The sequence below is a fragment of the Trichosurus vulpecula genome, chromosome 4, assembly GCF_011100635.1.
Source record: "Trichosurus vulpecula isolate mTriVul1 chromosome 4, mTriVul1.pri, whole genome shotgun sequence".
In the NCBI taxonomy this organism is placed as follows: domain Eukaryota; kingdom Metazoa; phylum Chordata; class Mammalia; order Diprotodontia; family Phalangeridae; genus Trichosurus; species Trichosurus vulpecula.
Genome location: NC_050576.1, coordinates 433,229,988 through 433,248,247, shown reverse-complemented (window position 1 = coordinate 433,248,247; position 18,260 = coordinate 433,229,988). Strand labels below are relative to the sequence as shown.

At 44.3% G+C, this 18,260-nt stretch overlaps 1 protein-coding gene across 1 annotated transcript in view; it reads right to left on the bottom strand.

Annotated features, from left to right (window-relative positions):
• LOC118846457 (LIM domain containing preferred translocation partner in lipoma) overlaps positions 1 to 17,971 on the bottom strand; it is a 507,446-nt gene extending 489,475 nt beyond the window's left edge. The window contains exons 1-2 of the mRNA XM_036755013.1: positions 17,896 to 17,971; positions 95 to 167 (exon numbers count right to left, since the gene is read on the bottom strand). The gene's annotated coding sequence lies outside the window, so the exon portion shown is untranslated. The remainder of the gene's footprint in view (positions 1 to 94; positions 168 to 17,895) is intronic.
• Between the last annotated feature and the right edge of the window lie 289 nt (positions 17,972 to 18,260).

Genomic DNA, 18,260 nt, shown 5'->3' with positions numbered 1-18,260 from the left:
TGGATGGATGGCCCCCTCACCCAGGAAACCTTGCCCAGAGCATCCCTTCTACAGAAATGCCATGATTATCTTAGCTGTGCACTGAAGCCCTTACCTCAGAAGGTCGGCAGTGGCAGCAGAAGCAATGGTCCAGGGACACCAGATTCAGCAAACAGCTCAGCTCACAGCTGCAGAAGAAAGTGGAGGAGGTCAGCATCAAGGTATGGAACCAAATGGCCTTTACTAACTACAACCACCAATGAATGGTAAATAGAGTGCATTCAAAAAAGCAACCAGTTTAATGAAATAAAGAGAACACCTCTCCCTGAAAGGGGGGAGGGGGAGGAGACACCACTGACCCAATCTCAGCTAAAGGGGATTATTGCATTATAGCTTGAAAGCTGGAGGAGATAATCTAGTCCAACTGCTATGTGACAAAATTGCTAAAACCCAGGCTCAGGTGGGGAATGAGAACACACAAGGGCATAGGATAATAAATGGCAAAAAGCAGACGTTAAGTTGGGACTCCTGGTCAACTAACCAACCAGCAATGATTTATTGAGTACAAATAGGTTGAGAACACATAGAAAAAGCCCCAATAGTCCCTGCCCTCAGGGAGCTTAATCTAATAGGGAAGACAAGCCCATAAACAGATGCATACAAGAGCCAGACAACAAAGAAGGAAAGAAACCACAGAGAAGGTCTCGCAGCTGGGGCCTGGGACCTTGGGCTCCTGTAGAAGGGCAGCTTCTGAGCTGGGGCCTGAGGAAACCAGGGATTCTCAAAGCGGGAGTATGAAGATTACATATCAACATTTGATTCCACAATTCAGTGAAAGCTTTTGAACTCACAGTGGTAAGGTAACCACAACGGGCTCTAGGGGGCGCCATGGTGCACAGAGCACCAGGCCTCAAGTCAGGAAGACTCATCTTCCTGAGCTCAAATCTGATCTCAGGCACTTCCTAGCTGGGTCACTGTTTGCCTCAGTTTCTTCATCTGTAAAATGAACTGGAGAAATAAACGGAAAACCACTCCAATATCTTTGCCAAGAAAACTCCAAATGGGGTCACAAAGAGTGAAACATGACTGAACGACCCAATGAACCACCAGGGGTTAGCACAGTACCAGCCACATGGCCAAGTGCTTAATAAATACTTGTTGACTGACTACACGGATCGTTCTATCACACCCTCCCAAAAATATGAGACTGGTTCTGTTGTTGCTGAGCACATTTCAGAGTGGCGTCCCCAGTGGCAGCCAGCCAGTCTCTCTGCAAACTCCATTTGTTGGGGGAAGCCCTTGACTTTAGGATTTAAGAGGCAGATTCGGTCACCGTACTAATCCCAACCTTGGGCACACCTTGACTGTACAAGAGCCAAGGTCAGACTCTCCATATTCGAGGGAGTAATTCAAGTTTCAGAATTGGGTTCTTTGGACTAATCATTCAGATTCCTTCCATGAAGACCCAGCCCAGAAGCCATCTCTTCCATGAAGCCTCCCCTAATTCCAATCCAATAAACACTCATTAAACATCTGTGCTAAACAGCATAGTTAAAATTAATAAAATGAAAGATGGTCCTGCCTTCAAGGAGCCTACAATATAAAGGGAGAGATGACACACAAAAGGAGGAAGGAAAATGGGCTTTGAGGGTGGCAGGGAGAGAGAGACCAGACACCAGAGGATACCTTGTTCCTTGGGCTTGAAACCAGGCAGGACCTGGTAAAGTGATCTGGGAGTCCAGACTCTGCCCTCTAAAAAGGAATGCATTGGGAGGAGTCCAAACAGATGGGAAGAGGAGGTAAAGGGAGGTGGTCTCAACCAAGGCTTGAGCAGGTAGCCAGTAATGAGATTAGAGGCGGTGAACTTATCCCAGGAGGGGCATCTTATTCCCTGGAGCCAAAAGCAGGGGAGGCAGCATATGCCCCACCAAGAATAAGCTTTCCAACATGGTGCCTGACAGCTCTGCTATGTCACTTTGATAATGTGTCTAACATTTGTCTTCGTGCTTTTCCTTCCCCGTAGGACTGTCAACTCCCCAAAGACCTAGTCTTATTTTTATGTCTCAAAACCCTTTGCATTTACAAATAGCTCAATAATGTTGATCCAAATGTTAGTGGGCATTTTTGCTAATTTTTTAAATACTCATAGGTGTCCAACTGTGTTACATTGCTGTCATTTGCAAAGCAGAATATTCAAATTTGTTTAAATTTAGAATTAATTAAACTTTTCTTTTTAAAGTCTACACTAAAGACCTCCAGCGTCCCATTGAGGCACAAAGATAACCCTGGGTTCTGGATTCTAGAAGGGAATAAGGTTCATTGAATCTCACCATGCTAGGAAAGACCTAAATATAGGTCTGGTCTCAAACCATATGACTGCTACCGAAGGACCACCTGTGCTAAGGTCAAGGAGGCTCATTATCAGGTTGATCAAAGGGTAAAAAATTTATCTGGCCCCAGAAACTCCAGAAGACCATTGAATAAGTACCAGACACTTGGACATGACTTATGTCAATAGGAGAGCTATACCAATAAAATTACAGATTTTGTGGACACACTGAAATAATGATTTAAAACTTAATTATGCTATCAATCGGGAGAATGTAGAAATGAATGTACTAGTTTCTATTTGAATTCTATTAGAAATAAAATGTAATAGTGTTGCCTGTGAAAAATACAGAGAAGCAATGAAAGAATAGTATGAACTGATGTAGAGGGGAGTCAGCAGAACCAGGAAAGGGATTTAGACAATGACAAAAATGTAGAGAGAACAAAGGACAGTAGCCACATTATACACAATGTAACTGACCAAGTTTGGGCCTGAAGGAAAGAGCAGAAAACACATCTCACTTCTTTCTTTGCAGAAGTGAAGGACTATGAGAGTAGAATAGAACATAAAATACTGTTAGACTATACTGACAGATTAATTAGTTTTGTCAGGTTCAATTGTTTGTTTTTACAGGGGATGGCAGCAGGGGAGAGAGAGTACATACATAGCTAGAAACAAAGGTGATACAAAAACAAAAATGTCACTGAGGACAATGCCTCCTACCCAAAAACCAACCATTCTGTGTGAGGAGGCACCCTGTGAAGGCTGGAAGAGATGGTGATGGTGTGTATCATAGATGCACGAGCATGCTCAGCGTGCAGCCTTAGCAAGTGAAAGGGGAGAGGACCTCCCAGCCGTGGTCTAACCAGAAGGCCACATGGCCTATGAAAGAAGAACCCAAGACTCAGCTCCCCAGACCCAGAAGGTGATCATTGGGTAGCTACTTTCTGCGGGGTAGAGAGGTGTCAGAGCTGGGGCCCCGACCCAACACCACCGGATGCCTTCGCCTCAATGAGAAAGAGACTTTCTCATTCTGGTTCTGAGGTCTGAGGTTTGTATCACTCTATGATACTAGCTATGTTTGTCATGGACTTCACACTGAAAGTGGGGCTCAGATCTTCTCGTGAGATTTCACCTGCCCTTCCCAAGCTTGTTGCTGGAGAAGGAAGAGAAAGCAGAAAGGAAACCATGTCTTAGCAGAAAATGCCTAACTGACCAAAGACCCAAACTCAAGGATGAGCTGCGGGGTGCTCATGGTGTGCCCCCAACCTCCCTTACAGACAGAAGTGTCACCTTACTCTAAGCAATGGTCACAACTCACTAGCCAGGGAGAAAGCTGCCAACCTTCCTAAAGAACCCTCATGCCCAGTAATGCAACCTTGGCCTTGAGCTGGCCTACTCAGACACCAAGGATCCTGACAAACACAACTCTTACCTCTGAGACATCGAGTGATGCTCAGCCTTGAATATCAGGGCTAATGAGAGGTGAATGACTTCAGGTCCAGAACCTAGCATTGCCAGGTCTCTGGGCCAAGGACCCACCAGTCCACCATTCTCCTTGGCTCTGTTTAGAAGAAGAAAACCAGGCTACTTGACGATGAATTAAGCAAGAAGTTCTGGACTGAGAATCTTCCAAGGAAGAAGGAGCTGGGTCAGGATAAGATAGGGTCGCCTCATAGGAATACCAGGTACTTACTCTTGGGGCTATTTTTTTGTTGTGATTTTTCAGAAAAGTGTTCTCTAAAAATAATGGTTTACATGTGTAAGTCACTAATATTTAAATCACAGGGTCAGCTGGGAAAAAGAAGAGGATGGAGGAAAGCCTGGAATGAACTTCTCTCTTTTAGAATCCCTAGTTAAAGTGCCACCTCCTACAGGAAGCCTTTCTGATTCCCCCATTGGAAGCTGCCTTCCCAGTTAAATGCTTTGGATGTGTTGTGCATGTACCAGCTACGTATGTCCTGTTTCCTCCCAGTGGTGTGTAATATCCTGGAAGACAGGAATTGTGTCATCTTTTGTCTTTGCACAGCCTAACACATCCCTGGCCTGGAAGTAGAAGTGCATAGATGCTTATTTGTTGATTGACTGATTGAAGGTGGTCATCGCATGGGCTGACATTAACTGGAAACTAGTTAACTACAACTTAAAAAACAAACAGGTCAGCTCCAGTCTGTACTAGATAAACTTTGTCCTTCCTGAGAAGGGTGAAGTTCATGGAATTTTTCTAGCAATTCTAAGACTCCTCCAGTGGAAGCTGAAGAATGGAATTAGAACAGCGCTGTCCTGAAAGGGGATGAATCTGAAGGTCAGGACTTTCTGACCCCAGTCAGATCAGGGGGAAGGGCGGGGTCATGGAGAGAGCTCTGGATTTGAGAAGGTTCCGGCCTGGATCTGAAGCCCAGCTTAGGCTTTGGTTCCCCGGATGATAACAAGGAAAGTGTTTGGCCTATCTGGATTCCAGTTACCTTATCTGTAAAATGAGAGGGCAAGACTGAGTGAGTCTGGGGCTGATGACCTTCATATACATACATATGTATGTATGTATGTGTATATAAATATATATGTGTGTGGGGGGGGTATGTACGTATATACATACGTGTGTGTACATATATATGTATATTCATAACTACAATTCAATATAATTGGATAATTCTTTATAAACCAGCTTCCTGTGTAATCCTATGTATTTTACTTAATTCATTTAAAAATATCATTATGAGAAGGGGTTGCATGGGCTGCACCAGATTGCCAAGGAGGGGGAAGGGGGTTAAAGACACACTGAAAGGTTAAGAACCTCTGCCCCAGATCAATCGCCAAGCTGTTATGAAGTATCAAATATGTTCCTGGCTCTGTACTTGGCACTGGGAATAGGAAGACCAAAAATCAAACATTTCTTGCCCTCAGGAAGCTTAAGTTCTGTTCTCTAGAGACAGACAGGCAGAATGTGCCCAAAGAGAAAGTCAACAGACAAACTACAGACTGAATATGCATGAAGCATGTTTTACTGCTGGGTAGGGGGAGTGGGAATCAGGAAAGCCCTCCAATTCGGATGCCATGTTTGGGGATCTCTGTGGTCCCTTCCAGCAATAATATTATAATCCAATGTTCTTTAGAGAAGACCTGTAGAATCCCAATCAAAATCCCATCTTACGTAATTACTGCACTGGCTGCTGCTGCTGCTGTTTTACTCCCAATCTCTCCCCCTGTCCTAAGGCATATCTGAAAAGCAAGGCCCCAAGAAGAGGTGATTGCAAATGTCTGCCTTGCTTAACATAGAGAAAGAGCTTATGTGTAGGAGTGCAATGAGTCCCTTGTTGATCTAAACTCTTAACCTCAATTGCAACCAAGATTCAAACTCAACTGTAAAATTTCACAGTTTGAAACCATATGATCAACAGAGATGAAGCTGAAGAGTAGTAAAGCCTACTAAAGTATACTCTTTCAAGAATTTTGAGAATGCTACCAACTTATCTCTATCTTCTCTTCCATTACCAAACTCTACACATGGGTGGTCTCTGACCAGTTCTTCCTATTGGCTTATTTTGACCTGGCAGTCCACCAAGACTTGTGGTTTTGGGTTTTTTTGGCTGAATTCTTATCTGGCCTAGATTCCTACATCTTATACTTATGAACTAGAATTTCCAAACTCGGGTAAGACTTTTCATTTATCCCCATTAAATTGTATCCAATTGGATTGAGCCCCATGTTCCAGCCCATCAAGATCAGTTGGAGTGCTGGTCGTCCTCAGGTAAGGTGGCCATCCCTCCTAGCTTTGCATAAAGGTGAAATCAATCTATGGATGTAACCTCAGGCCAAGATGAAAAGATCCCAGGTTATTTTTTTTTTGAAAAAATGATTAATTAAAATAATCCTTAGGAGTTTGGGTATCCAAAGTTCAACCCATAAATGTACTTATAACAACTGGAGACAAAGGTGCCCTGTCCTGCGCTCGAGTGGCCACCAGACGCTTTAACATCTAAGCCCACCCAAGATGCTGATCTGCAATACAACAAATTCCATCACTTATGAATGATTTGGTTGTCTCATTAAAGGAATGTTTGCCAGTATTTAATTGCTTCCCTTCTGATTTTAATTTCCTTACCTGTCAGCATCCATCAGCAACACTGAGATCTTTTGACATCCCAGCTGATTGTGCTGAAATTAATCAGATTTTTTTAAACGTAAATTGCTTTGGCCCCAATGTAGAAACTGCAATTTCTTATGAGGATGTTTATTTATAAAGTTCTATCAATGGAGCTTACTAATAGCTGAAACCTATAGAGCACTCTCATGCTGCCAATGGGCTTTCCTACATGAAAAAAGTCATTAATACAGTTATTACGATTTCCATTTGATAGATGAAACCAAGGCTAAGGGATAATGTCTTGCCCAGGGTTCCACAGAGAGTGTGCTGGACTTGGAGTCTGGAAGATCTGAACTTCAGGACACTCTACTAGAAAGTTTCCTGAGGCAGGAATTGGGATAATCATAGCACATACTTTCTAGGATCAAATGAGACAATATATGTAAAACATTTTGCAAATATTAACCTACTGTGTTGTTGGGTAGGATTCCTACCCTAGCTTTCCTGACTCCAAGTCCAGTTGTATATAGCATACAACATTTCTCATCCAGAGACAAACTGAATGATTATGGGGAATGAAAGTCCAGAAATGAGCAAAGACCACCCCATTCAGCTACACATAAAAAAAAAAAAAACCAAAATAAAAAACAGAAAACAAAAAACAATGCTAGTTCAGTGGGGAAAAAGGGATGGGGCCAAACATGAAAGATAACACAGGGCAATCCATTTCAAACCAAAATGTCTAAATGACCAAAAAACAGCCTCAGCCTATACCAGTAGTTCAAGAAATAATGAAATAAATTCTAGTTCCCCAAATGAGTATTGGAATCTGTTTACATTGGTGAACAGCCTTTATGAGGCCCTTGATAATCAAGGATGGAGGCAAGGTCAAAAACAAAATCACAAAGTGGCCCAGGAAGAAATCAAAGTCCGATCAAGAACCCAGCAAGGTGAAAGGAAGGTGTTCTATAAAGGAACAGTAAAAGGGGAACAGAACAAGGCAAGATGAAGCTGGAAGACAAGGCTGCACTATAATGATGGGATTTGTTTTAAGTGATCACAGGTGAAAAGCAGATAAGAAGTTTGGAAATAGAATGCAAGAAAACCAAGTGATAGCTTATCCAAGGAGGGTTATAGTCAGAAAGAAAACCAGTGGCAGCAGAAAGAAAGGTTCAGCTTAAAAGGAACAAAGAGATAAGCTGAGCCTCAGAGTTGGGGCTGATAGGGAGAACATGATGGAAGGGTGAAAAGGGCTATAGGGATGGAGCCAAGTGATAGGTTAGTGAAGATGGGATGAGGAAGGGGAGCGAGCCAGAGGAGCTTGGCAGGAATAAACTGGTTCAGGACACTAGATAATGCTCCCCAGAAATAAAAGACAGGAAGTGGAAAAGAAACAAGAAAGATACATCTGAAAGTAGCCCATCATGGAGGGAAGAGAGTGCATAAGTACTCAGAAGTGTAAAGAGGAGGAGGAAGAGGAGGAAGAGGAGGAGAAGGAGGATGAAAGCAAGGAAGGACTCTCTGGGATGCCATTTGGGATTTTCTTGGCAAAGATACTGGAGTGGTTGTCCATTTCCTTCTCTTGCTCATTTTAGAGATGAGGAAACTGAGGCAAAGAGGGTTAAGTGACTTGTCCAGGGTCACTCAGCTAGTAAATGTCTGGGGTCACATTTGAACTCAGGTCCTCTTGTCTCCAGAGCCAGAGCTTTATCCACTAAACCACCTAGCTACTCCAAAGAAAGATAAGATGGCCAAAGGGGGGTGGGGGAGGGGGGGGTTGTCAAGAAAATGAGACTAGAGGCATAGCCTAAAGCCATCAGTGATGGGAAAGAAATAGGACCCAGTCAAGCAGAGCCTGAAAAAATGGACATTTGAAGATCTAGGAGAATGTGTAGATAGGAAGAAGGAAGAAGGAGGAGGGACAGAAGCAGAAACACAGAGGTTCACAGTTGGAAGAGTCTTTAAGGATCGTAACCCATTTCCCGAATGCTCTTTGTTCCACAAAACCCCAGATCTCTACACAGGTGAAGGAAGGGCTAGTAACCATTTTCCTCCAAATACTTTGGTTCTTCAGAATCATTTAGGATTCCTCATGTAGCTTATCTGAGGACTAAATGTGAGAATCTAAATTTATCGGCTTCCCTGTCCTTGATGGAGAGGGGTTTCTTATAAAAATGATTACGGATCTTTTCCATTTATCATCTATAAATTGTCTTCTTTCCAGTTTTATGCTTTAAAAAAAAGCCCTTGGGATTGTATTGCTTGTTGGGACATTTAAGTATCTTTTTTTTTTTCTTTTTACTGCTCTTTATTGCTTTATAGATAGCTAGATCAAGCCCTCGCTCTGTGCCAAGCACATGGTCACTCACAGTGTCCCACCACGGTTCAGATTTTACAAACAAGCTGATGTTCTGAACAAATGTTGCCTGTGGCCACCATATATCTTCAGGATACAAAGACATCAAGTGCTTGATGGCTGAGGTAACAGCCCAGCTCTTTGGGTCTCCTTGATATGATGGCTGGTTTATACAAAGTACATTGGTAAGCACACAGTTATATTAACTATTAAACGATGTACATAGCAAAAAGTCTTATTATAGGCAATGATGTCTTGTGAAAATAAGCATGGTTTTTCTCCCAAATTTCAAGCCCTTTCCCCGGTCACTTCTGAGATATTCTTTATCCTGCCAGATCATTTCTCCATATTAGTTACCTCAAGCCCAAAATTCATCCCATTGATGAGTTAAATGGGGAAACTCCATCCAGCCCCACCCTATAATTTTATAGAGGAAAAAAAAAGAAGCAATTTCAGCAGCGTCAGAGAGTAGAAGAAACAGCAGCAGAGCCAAATCTTTGGTGTCCCGTTGACTTTTCTTATCATAGTGATCTGTTGCTAGGTCCTAAAATCGCATGCTTTTAAAATAGAAAGTGATTTAAGAAATCTAGTCCAGTCCTCTTCTTTTTATGAGCAGACCAAGGCACAGAAAAGCTCAATGATTTTTACACATTTGGACAACTAACCGCCGTGTATCTACTTTGTAAGTGCTGTCGGGCTATCAGCCTCAGTTTCCTCATCTGTAAAATTGGGATAATAACACCTAATTCACAGCATTGTGAGGTAACAGTCACACTGGTAAAAGACTCTTCAGACCTTAGGAAAGTGCTGGATAAATGTTGGTTATTGCTATTGTATGTTTCCTGTCTATTTTATGGCATGCCTGCCTCAGTACCTATAGTCTGGGGCTGACTTTGGCCTTTGAATAACCTGAGCCTGTCAGCGCCTGTCCAGTGGGCTCTCCCTGCCTTCCGTCTGGATTATCTGCTTCAGGATGACCCCCTGAAGAGGCCATTGGCTATGCCTGTATTGTGCAGCCCCCGCTCCCCCTTTCCTTCCCTGAGATGCTGGAGTATCTGAGGCAGGGAGTGTTGACTCAAGGAAGAGGAACGGGGTACCTTGAGCCTAGACAAGAGAAGCCTCAGGAGGGAGATGGAGAAGGCTGCCTTCAAACGGGTGAAGAGCTATCACAGGGAAAAGGGATTGTCCTTCTATTTGGGCCCCAAAGAGAAGAGCTGGAAGGGAAGGCCACATTCAGGAGACAATCTGTTAGACCAGGGGTGGGGAACCTGTGGCCTTAAGGCCTTGTCAGTCCTCAGGTGCATTCGAAGTTTTACAGAACAAATCCTTTTATTAAGGAAATTTGTTCTGTGACATTTGGATTCAGTCAAAAGGAAGCACTTGAGGACCTTGAGAGCCACATGTGGCCTCGAGGCAGCAGGTTCCCCACACCTGTGTCTAGACTATAAGCTCCCTAAGGGAAAGGCAGCCTTTCTTTTTTCTTCTTTGCAACCTTAGGACTTAGCACAATGCCTGGCACATAGTAGGTGGTTAATGAATCATTTTGACTATCAGCAACTTATCAATGTCAGGAAAAACTTATGCCAGTCAGGCAATACTCCCCCAAAGCCTTCATCCTCTGACATTCTCACCTACAGCTTCCACAGCACAGTGAGTCATAGAACATGTGTTCAGCAATCAGTGGGCCAGGTAACCAAAATCTTTCTGCAGCTCTTTCTTGCCTTTAAGCAAGGCTGGGGAATACGTGCATGTGTGTTGGGGGGGGCGGGGGCTGCGGCGGGGATGGTTTGTAATTGGTGTGAAAGGAAGTAGTGACGTTCACAAAATCATAAGACTTTAACAGCCAGAGCAGCCCTTGGACCTGAGCAATAATCCCTAGTTTTGCCTGGGTGACCCCCAGTGTAAGCTTCTGGAACCTTGATGAGATGGACTGGGGGGGTCAGAGGAGCTAGGCTGAAATCTTGCCTGGACACGTTCTCTCAGATCCTAGGTTTCCTCACCTAGAAATGAGGAGTTGAGAACCAATATGGAACTTACTCTATGTGTCAGCAGCTATACTAAGCTCTGGATGGAGGTACACAGAAAAAAGCAAATGGAGAAAAACCTGAAATGAAACCATGAAAAATCATTTATTGTACATTATCAGGATGTCAAGTGCTGATGCTAGAAGGTGAACTCAACATCAGTGATCCGATGATTTTCTCATTTTATTCAGCCCTTGACGTACCTAGGCAGAATACCCCATTGGCACTTTACCCCCAAGGAAAAACAGGGACAGTGACAGAGAATTCTAGGAAGTACAAGGAAGACAAGGGCTGTCCTGATTTATTCTAGGTAATCCTAGGATTTAGCACCAAGTCTAGCATTTAGTAGGCACTTTATAAATGCCTGGTGATTGATTTAATCAGTTCTCCCAGAGCAAGGAAAAGCCTCCAGGCTTTCTACCTCTAAATATTTACATCCTGAGAGTGAGCAAGGAATCTCTGGGATTAGAGAGCAAACATAAAGACTTTTAAACAGGGGAACAGATATACAAAAGGGATGACAGCCTCTAGAATTCCAAATGCATGTATAGAAAGGATTATCACCTGTCCTTCTGATCTAAGCACAGAAGGATAGATGGGAGGGTTGGAATTCTGCTAGAGAAGGATTCTGTGGTCCTGGACACTGGAGACTCTAAGTCTCTAGACTCTAGAATCCCAAATGCACTTATAGTAAGGATTATCACCTGTCCTTCTGATCTAAGCACAATAGGATAGATGGGAGGGATGGAAATCTGCTAGGGAAGAAGGATTCTCTGGTCCTGGGGACTGACTGGGCAGCCCCAGACAGCAGGAGCAATTGTCTGGCCAATGACAAGCAGTCAACTGTTCCTTTAACTTCATTCTGTCTGCCTGAAGAGGACAAATCACGTTCTGATGAGAGAAGCCCAATGGCAGTGAGGGGAGAGTTCTCAAAAGAGTATTTAAAATAAAACTCCCATAGAAGTCTTGGAGTCTAAGGGGAGGGGAGCACAATCCACACTGGGAAGGGAGAGGTCAATGCTTGTTGTTTTTGGTTTTCAAGAACAAAGTGGAGAAGATAGATTCTCGAGCAGCTTGGAAGCATGCTCCCTCCTACCTAATTACAATAACAAGAACAGATAATTACCCAGTTTTTATCATTAGCCAACTTCTGGACAATAATAAATATTATCCAATTATCCAATTTTAAAATCAGAAGCAACTTTTAAGACTCCTAAGGACCAAGAAAGGAAGTTACTATAGACCTAACCATCGGCAGAGTACAGTGGAAAGGAACTTTGGTTTCAGAGGACAAGAGTTCAAATCCCACCTCTGAACATTACTACTTATGTGACCTTGAGAAAATCACCTGCCTGTTCCCTCCTTTGTGAAAATGAGGGGATTCGACTAGATGAACTCAGAGATCTTCTCCAGGTCTGGGCCTCTTGAGTAAAAGGAGAAGGTTGTATTGTAAAGCCACACAATGTTGAAAGACTTAAAAAAACAGTGATCAACGCCATGGCCAACTGTGATTCCAGATGGACCAATGATGGAGCATGGCACCGGCCCCTGACAGAAGGGAGGGACTCAGGTGCAGACTGAGACATACTTCTACTGGCTATTAAATCTTTCCTAACCCGATCCCTTCCCACCTTTCCACACTGGCTTCCTTGAACAAGACACTCTTCCACCCAGACTATGGGTATCTTCACTGTCTCCCCTGCCTGGAACTCCCTCTTTCTCTGCCTCTCTTAGTTTCCTGGACATCCTTCAAGGCTCAGCTAAAATCCCATCTTCTACACAAAGCCATTCCCAGTCCTTCCCTTGAGAGGATCTCCAGTGTGTCCTGTATGTGTTTTATTTGGAGATAGTTATTCACACACTGTTTCTCCCTTTAGACTGTGAGTTCCTTGAAATGAGGGACCATGCACCTCTTGGTATCCTTGGAGCATAATAGGTGACCATAAATGCTTTTGACTTGGAATCAATGGATATTTTTGGACATGGACAATGTGGGAAAGTGTTTTGCTTGACTAGTCATACTTGTCCCAAGAGCATTTTTTTTTTCAATGAGGGGAGTGGGAGGGAGAGAAAACGAATGCTTACTTAAAAAAAAAAAAAAGTGTTTGGGCAGAGGCTGCCTCTGAGTTCCCTTCCAGGTCACGATCTATGATCCTATGATCTTTCTTGTGACCTTGTGCCTCAGTTTATTCCTCTGTAAACTGATGAGTTTGGTGGGGTTAGCCTAGAAATTCCCCTCCACCTCTCACTGAAGCAGGACCCTGGAATGCTCTCCTCTTCAAGCCTCTCAAAAACAAACAGTCCTTCCTCAGGTTTCCTGAAGGTTTCTTGTTGTTTTATGCAAACCCTAAGGAAATGTTCTAAAATAACAAAAATCCCCTGAAGGAACATCTCTGGACCTGGAACAGGAACAGAGCCGGGTTTGAGCCCTCCCAGCCTTCCTCCCACTGCCTTTGGAGACCTGAGTCAATCAGCACCAACCATCTTTATTCCCTGAGCTAAAAAACCTCAGTAAAGAAACTCTTCCTTCCTTTGCCCTTCCTTTGCAGAAAAGACCCCTCAAATAAACCTCAAATAGAGTCTTCAGTTGGGGCACAGGGCTTTCATGCTGAAAAAGGCCTCTCCCCTGACCTTGTCACTGAAAATCCAAACCGTTTGTTTATCTGTGCCTAGCCCACCCACCGGGGGCTCTTACTGAATGCAGCTTTAATAAGCCCTAATCACACAGTGCAATGCCAGGACTGTGCATACATAAGGTCCGATCCACATCAAGCCCTAGAGCAGAGGAGGGGGAAGTGCAAGATTGCACCCTCCATCTCCAATCAGCTCTACTCAAAACCCAGGAGAGAGAAGATCTGGATGTTCTAACAGGCCCAACTCATGTGGGGAGAGGTCATAGAATGACCGGGGAGGGGCGGGGGGAGGAGGGCAGATTAATCAGATTCTTCTTTTAATGTTTAACTGATTGTTCTTACATCATTGTGATTTAAGTCAATCAATCAGCAAGCATTTATTAAGCACCTATTATTTACCACATGCTGTGCTAGGTTAAAAGAAACAGTCCTTGCCCCTCAATGAGTTAGCATCCCACCAGGGCAAACTTGGCACATACTTATGTAACTTGCGCTTCTTTGGACATCATGGAGATGTCATTTAACACCAAGGGGCCTTTGGAGCATGCCCAGTTTATTAACATGTAGCCCCCCTACATCTGCTACCATGCAGATGGGGAAAGGGGGCAGTCTCTTTTTATTGTCTGACTACATCTTTCAAACTGGCAAGACCAAGCCAGGTGCCCTTTTATTTTGATATTTCCAGATGGCAAAGATCCCACTTCACTCATACTGAGGACACCATGAACTGAACCAGAGGAAGGGGAAGGACTTTGCCCCTGTTCCCTCTTTTATAACCCAGCTCCCAGAAATGGATGTGGGGGGAGACGGGGGCTTGTTCTGCGTTATTTGTCCTCCTCAGTTTCAGGTGCCAGAGGTGATCCCCATAAGACCCAGGAATTTGATCCACAGTGATCTTGGAACCAGGATTGCAGATGCCTGGCATGGAAGAGGAAGGAAGGAAGGAAGGAAGGAAGGAAGGAAGGAAGGAAGGAAGGAAGGAAGGAAGGAAGGGAGGAAGGAAGGAAGGAAGGAAGGAAGGAAGGAAGGAAGGAAGGAAGGAAGGAAGCGAGGAAGGAAGGAAGCGAGGAAGGAGGGAAGGAAGGAAGGGAGGAAGGAAGGAAGGAAGCGAGGAAGGAGGAAGGAAGGAAGGAAGGAAGGAAGGAAGGAAGGAAGGAAGGAAGGAAGGAGGAAGGAAGGAAGGAAAGAAAGGAGCGAGAAGGAAGGAAGGAAGGGAGGAGGCAGGGAGAGAGGAAATTAGGGAGGGAGGGAGGGAAGGGAGAGGGAGAAAGGATGTATTAGGTAGCTACTATGTGCCAGGTAGTGTGCTAAGCTCCTTACAAATATTATCTTATTTGATCCTCATAACAACCCTGCAAGGTAGGTGCTATTCTTAGTAACATTTTATATTTGAGGAAACTGAGGCAGACAGGGTTAAGTGACTTGCCTAGGATCACACAACAATAAGTGTCTGAGGTCAGATCTGTCCCCAAGTCTTCCTGACTCCAAATTCAGCCACCTAGCTTCCTCTAAAGGGCTTTAAATGTGTAACAACAACAACAACAAAACCTTTTACAAGCGAGAGAGGACCACTGGAGCTTTCTGAGCAGAAGAGCAGTACAATGAGAAGTGGGCTTCAGGATCCTCAGCTGTGTGGAGAATGGTCCTAAGAGGGCAGAGGCTAGAGGCAGGGAGACTTAATGAGGAGGCTCCAGCAATAGTTCCGATGAGAAGAGATGGGGATCTGAGCTAGCTTGGTGGTGGCCTTATGAATCCAGAGAAGGGGATACCAGTGAGCAGTAGTATGGAAAGTGAAACAGGACTTTCCAGCTGTTTGAATGGAGTCAGAGGGAGAAGTGCTCTGTGATGATGCTCTCAATAAAAATAGAAATACAGGGTTAGGGGGACTTTGGGAGCCACGACAATGACTTCTGGGCCCCAGGGTGGGATCCATAGTATGCGAAGGGAGAGAGGGACAGCTGAAATGTGGGAAAAGGACACTGTGTCCCAAGGAATAGAAAATAATCCACTCCCATAGCCCCCCACCCCTGTATGTAGTGGCAGCTCCTTGAGGAAATGCTTCTTCATGGAAGTTCTTGTCCTACTTGAGGCACTTGGATTCTGTCTTCTGCCTATAAACTCCAATTTCACTGCTGAGACCTGTGGGTGACTACGAGCAAGGCCACTGAACAAGTGATCCTGAGAAGCTCTGTCAACCTTTCCAGGAACATCAGGAAGGGTGCATCCCTTTGGTTTCCCTGAATGTAACTATACAAGTCACTGACTTGTGTCAATGCCTTCTGAGCCCGATGATGGTTGATCTCCTGAAGTGAATAGACCAATCTCATCTGCGTGCCCCAAATAACGTATAGAAACGAGCCTGGCCCTAGCAGCCCTTGGATCTTCAATCAGGAAATTCAATTTTAACTGCAAAACTATGTTTTGGCAAAAGTGCAATTGAACTCCGTGTACTTGTCACATATCTAAATATACTCTGGTCACCATGGCAACGGGAGAGACTGATGGATCTCTTAAAAGAGTACGGTATCTTTAATTGTCAGCATTTTAAACTGACTCAGAAAAATGCTGTGTGATAGGTCTCTTCACCATGGTTACGGCTGCCTGAACCCATAATAACAAACTCCTCACAGACGCACGTAAGGAATGTGCGCACACACAACGCACATGAAAACTGGAACTTTGTCGAATGCTTTTGGATGGACCCGTTCCCACAGAAAACAAACTGGTGGGAAGAGGAAATGGCTCCTGGGAAGGCCCACAGAGGGACAGGTTTTCAGCCAGATGCCCCCCAAAGGCCATTTTACCACTGGGCTCAGGGTCAGCTTAGACATGAGAAGCGAGGGAAGGAGAGAGCTTCAGGGTAGTCCGGGAAATCGGCCCTTTCTGACATCACAAATCAGATCTCTTTAATGAAACATCAGAAAGAACAAAGAGTGAATTTGTTCAGTATCGAGGTTGTCTGAAGGGGGAGGGAGATGGAGGAGGAGGGAGGAAATTGCTACTGTCTTGTACCTTGCCTTTCATTCCAGGATCATTGTTCAAGAATCACATCCCTCTGGGCTCAGTCCTTACTCACCCTCATCATCTCTAACGCTGCTTCCAGGGAAATGAGATGCTGCTTGTACCTCTGTTCTGAGATCCACGAAGTCTAGTGGGGTTAGTGGGGATGATACATGAAGAATTTCTGGGTTCAGTGTTGGCCTGGTGCAAAGCCAGAATGTCCTAAGGAGAGCCAGTTCAACCCAGTCTGCCAGGATCATTGCCTCAGACACGAAAGGGTCCTTAAAAGACATGTAGTCTGATCCATTCATTTTACAGATGGGGAAACCAAGGCTCAGATAAATTAAATGACTCATACAAGGTCCAACTGTCCTCATACTCCACAGAAAATTAGTTGCAGAACAAGATTACGACAAAGTTCAGCAAATATTTGTATCACAAATTCCTTTGGCATGGTGCCGAAGCCTAGGGACCCCCTTCTCGGAATGCTATTCGATGCCTACATTCCAGTTGGAAGTTAGGGAAAATAACTTGTTTCCCATCCTTGTTCATCGACCCTCTAAAAACTACCCATAAACCCCTTGGGGGTTAGTGGACATAGGATAAGACCTCTTGGTATAGACAAGGTGGTTATCGCTAATGGTGGCTTTTGAATGGGAAGGTAACTAACCTATTTGGGGAAAATGAATCTGCTTCCAGCATGCTGAAGAGACTGAGAGGTTGAAGTTGGGGGGAACGGGGGTGTTACTGCTGGAAGGAAGAGCTGTGGAGAGAAGTTCCAGTTATTTCTATGTTAGGTAATCAGAGCCACGGCCTGTGGTTGTTAGGGAAGGGGTAGAGCAGGAAGGAGAGTCCTCCCAGACATCATTATAGAAAGAATCCCCAGGACTTAGACATATACGTACCAGAAGGCTCCAAGGATGACTTCAAGGTTTCCTGATTGATTTAATAGATTTGCCCACACCTATCCTCTCCTCTCATTTCCAAAGTGTTTATACATCTCCTTTTGTCCTCAGAATGTTTGCAACAGACAAGAGAAGGTAAGAGATAATCCCATCTGCAGGTAGGTTTTAAACCATTATTAGCAATGGGAGGAACCAAGTCCTTCAGCTCAGAGCACAGAAGCCTGGGTGGGGAGAGGGAAAGGGGGAAGTGAAAGCCATTTTCAACTAATTGAAGGCCCTCACCTGGAATAGGGATAAGTCTTAATCTTGATCTGACCCCAGACAGCAGAACTAGGGAGAATGGGGTAGAAGCAGTGGCAAGGTCAATATAGCGCATTTGTTGAAGTGCCAACACTGCTAAGTGTTTACAAATATTATCTCTCATCCTCACAACAACTCTGGGAAGTTAGTGCTATTATCACCATTCCCAAATGATGAAACTGAGGCAGACAGCGATAGAGGGACTTGCCCAGGGTCACACATCCAGTTAAGTATCTGAGGTTTTCCTGATTCCAATCCCTATGCTCTATCCACTCTAACACCTACCTGTCAATGTGGATGCCAGGAAAACCATCCTGGTAGTTACAGCTGTCCTGCAGAGATCCTGTCTTGACTGCCCCCTGTGCCTATGGAGGCTTTGTTGTCTGCTCTGTAAGGCAACAGGAGGTCACTGATAAAGAGCAGACCTTAGAGTTAGAGTCAGGAAGGAGTTAACTCCAACCCTGTCTCTGATATAAACTGTTTTATGCTGGGTGAGTCAGCTCCTTCTCATTGGTTTAGATGCCTCTTTAAGATTTAAACTGCAGAGAAGGTGACAAACAACCTGCATTGGCAGAAAGGCACTGGATGTGCCCAACACCAATAAACCACTGATCTTGACCCAAAAAGAAAAAACAAACAACAACTAAATT